Consider the following 4,078-nt stretch of genomic DNA (forward strand, 5'->3'; position numbering starts at 1 on the left):
ATTCCATAGGCAGGTTGTGGATCGGTGCTGCTCGGGATGGGATATTTTTGCCTCTAAATGCATATTACGTGTTTCACATGAATCCATCGTGCTCAGATTCGACTGTTTTCAAGGTCTGAAGGCTCCAACAGCCTTATTTTATGGGTACACAAGAGAATTTTCAGTGTGGCATGCATGGGTCAGTTGGAGTTACTAACCTCAAGATATCTATAAGCAAGGATAAGATAACCTGGAAGTAACATTCCATAATTTAGAGTAAAAAATGTATCTATCTCCACAGCCCTTTCAAATGGAAGATATGATGCCTCGGGGGTAATTTCTATCAAATATTTTACAGTATTATGGTTCTAGTGAAAAGGGGTGTAGGCGGCTTTTTTTAAAGTGTGGTAGGTCTAGTCGAAAGACACATTAAATGTTTATGCTAACAACTGCGAATTAATATTGCAACGCATACAAGTTAACAGAATTTGTTGAAATGGTCCTGCCTTTTGCCTTTCTTAAAAATCCTCCTTTTTCTAACTATTCTCTACTTCTCTGGGGATGGCGAAAATTCAAATATCGATGGGACATGTAAGCAGCTGATAATGGGTATCTTCCCTTTTTCCTGAAAATAAATTAAACACTAATCATCATTTGACAGTGCCAAGTTTGTGTATCAGATCAGTAATAAATTACCTGCTACCTAACAAAACAATCAGACAACACCTTTTGACCATTAATGAAGACTTCTTTCAATTTAAAACCCAACTATGCCTACCAATGTGGGTAGTTTTTAGGATAGAATTTATCTGTGGTTGGGGACAGATTGCAAGGTGCAACATCGTACGATTACCATTCTATGTCGGGATTAGTTAGCCAGTTATTTGTTTTAGAAGCATGGACTTGATGGTGGGGGATGTCGTAATCGACCAGCGGTCGTGTGAACCACACTTAGTGGGAGGAGAGCTGCAATCCCCTCGCACATAACTATCCCCGCATGGGATTGGAACCTGTGAAACTCCCAGGGGGATCAGAGATGCGGTGGCTAGCGTATTCTCAGATAGATAATTCAATTGAATTCTGGTTATTTTTTGCATTAGCACTGGCGTTAAACTTTAGTTATCTATTCAAATTTTCACACTTACTAATAGATTAATTACCTGCTAACTAGGGAAACAATACCTCATGGCAATTATTGATTAATACCTTACACGAGTCAAGTCTGCAAGTAGGCCTACACCTGAGCCTACCAATAACAGTAGTTTGTCATCTGCTTTCCATTGAAATGAGGGAGCTTATGAATATTTAAAAAAATTGATAACGGCACATCATGACTCACCATCAACGAAGTGCTGTCCGCAAACAGTGAAACACGAGTAAGATGGCTTCTGGACTTGACACCAAGCAGTCCTGCCAATAGATGATATCCACATTGCGCGACGTTCCGGATCTTTTGAAAACAGTGGAATATAGCTGATGATCCATTTCGTTGTCTACTATACTATACGTACAGCCAGCGGAACAATACGAAATAACCATTATCAACAGCCAAACAAAACGGAAACGTATAATCCGACTTGCAACTGACAGGAGCCAAATGGACGTTTTTGTTTTATTGCCGTCCAGTAACAAGGTCACGTGACCCGTGCAAGTCCTCTATAGTGGTGGTAGCATAAAAGTCATATTGGGGATGGCAAAATACGGTCGAAAGGTGGCAGATTAGTGATGGCAAAATAGGGTCGAAAAGTCAAATTGGGGATGGCGAAATGCGGTCGAAGCGTGGCAGATTGGGGATGGCGAAATGAGGTCGAAGCGTGGTGGCAGATTAGGGATGGCAAAATGCGGTCGAAGCGTGGTGGCAGATTAGGGATGGCAAAATGCGGTCGAATTGTAGTGGCAGATTAGGAATGGCGACGTTTGAGAAAGTGAAGGGCATGTTGTCAGTGTTACCGTACATCGGTACCGTACGAACATTTTAAGGTTTTTAAGTTTAGCATGCAGCCTGAATGTAGGATAGGTATCTGCATATGCCAGGATAATAGGTACCGGTACCGTAGTGAGTAGGTACTGGTATGTGGCCCATTACAGCATTAATCTGCCAATGCTAATCCAGTCCCTGGCGGCATGGGCTGCGTAGAGAACGGCAGTAGACAGAAAATAAGAGATTTAACATTCTTCTGGTCCAAATTAGGCTACTCTGGCAGTTGTTTTGGTGGTAATTACAAGGACAGTACGGTACAGTACCGTACCGGTACCAGACTTGGACTTTTAATATGGTAATGGAACCGTACTGATATCATCTGACTATGCCTTCGCGGTGGAATTATTGTGTGGCAAATGTAGGCACGAACACGGTATGTCAAATTGGGACTGGTAACATTACAGCACCCCGTGGTCACCCCATGGTTATGTGCAAGGTGATTACTGGACTCCTCGTCGCAGTTGGGTGGTTCACATAACCGCTGGTCGGTTACAGCTTCCTCCACCATCTGGTCCATTATCTCTCTCCTGGGATAGATATGTAGATCCTATCCTTAATCCGAGCGAGACACATGTCATGTTAATTAACTGCAGTAAAAGCCCCGAACTTCCAATTCCATTATAAAATTTTATCAAAAATGACATTAAGTCTATAATAGGCCTGATTACATGTCCGCTGGAACCGGTCTAGCAGACCACATATTCACGCTTCAGTGGTTCGCCTGCGATTCAAATCCGTGCTATCGGTCCAGAACATCAGACCTCCTATTTAGGAGGTCTGGGAGTGAGCTAACCGGTTTTGCTCAGTTGCTTCGCCGTGCTACTCGAGAAATCGTGAATCACCGTGATTGAAGGAGGTACGGAAGTTGTTTTCTTTTTCATCTCTGGTAAGTGAGTTGCTTTTTTAAACTAATAAAAATTCAGCTAGATAGGGCAAGTTTAATTTAAACATCTTCCGCATCTATTGTGTCGCTGCTGAACACAAATTTAAAATACCGGTACTGGTGGGATCTCGGTGCGGCATATTGGCATGATAGGTTGTTGTTTTGAAACAGAGAATTAAATCTTGATGTCTAAAGATTTATTGGTATAAACTGAGCGCAGTACGACTTCAGTTTGCATTGAAAATTCTTTTGGAATTGCACCATACAGCCATAACGCATCCTAGCTGGTACCGGTACCATTACTGTACATACCGATACCAGCATAAATACAAAGCTTCAGTGTCGGTAACGTCGCAGTAGTAGCTGGGCGATATTAAATAATGAAAGTGCTTCTGTTATTATATGATGAGCCCACTTCACACAAGTGTTTGGTTTATAAAATGTAATTGTTTTAATTTAGTTGCCAGTAGACTACTGGTAACTGTAGGCCTACTGTGATTTTTGAATGGACCGTGTGGCGTAAGGTGCCAGTAGTCTGCAGCGTTGAACGCTGGATGGTCGGCCAAAATGATCTAAAATTTCTAGATTCTAAATCGTCTATCTTTTTATGCCCCCAATAAATTTGTCGTTTAGTTTCCTAGATTGTGGGCAAATTTCAACGGGAAAGCAACCCCTCATCATATTCTGCAAATAACTTCAAAGAATTTAAATCAAGAACGTGCATTCAATTTTGATACCTTAATTAACATTTGTATTCAATTTATGAATTTATTGGAAATAAAATATATGCAGTGTTTGCAAATCATGACTTATTTGATTTATTCCGGCCAATCCAAAACTGTTCTCAGCTTGTTGGTTTGGACATGTAATCGAGGGCACTAAGTAGCCTCCGAGACCACTTTGACCGAACCGGTTCACTGGACTGATTTTGATGGACATGTAATCATGCCTAATGACTACTTGAAACTCTGTCAAGTATTTTGGTATAATTTCAGATATGAAGATTAAGGTTATCTAGTCTTTAGGGATATTGCTGCAATGACTGAAGTGAGTCTATTTGTGCCAGAAGGGGGATCAAGAACTTTATGGTTTGCACTTACAACAAGAGAGCGATGTTCAAATATATGGACACACAGCCTGAGCGAAGCAGTAGTCCAGCTTACCTTTGACGGTCCGCTAAACACTAGAAGCACCGATGTTCGCTCACCTCGTGACTCGCTGCGCACGATGAACCG

General features: G+C 41.6%; 1 long non-coding RNA gene across 1 annotated transcript; it reads left to right on the forward strand.

Annotated features, from left to right (window-relative positions):
• Positions 1 to 2,759: 2,759 nt before the first annotated feature.
• Positions 2,760 to 3,651, forward strand: LOC120348277 (uncharacterized). The gene is made up of 2 exons (XR_005570202.2): positions 2,760 to 2,846; positions 3,485 to 3,651. It is a non-coding gene; the product is annotated as an uncharacterized LOC120348277 (long non-coding RNA).
• Positions 3,652 to 4,078: the final 427 nt, after the last annotated feature.

This window comes from Styela clava, chromosome 1 (assembly GCF_964204865.1).
Source record: "Styela clava chromosome 1, kaStyClav1.hap1.2, whole genome shotgun sequence".
NCBI classification, from domain to species: Eukaryota; Metazoa; Chordata; class Ascidiacea; order Stolidobranchia; family Styelidae; genus Styela; species Styela clava.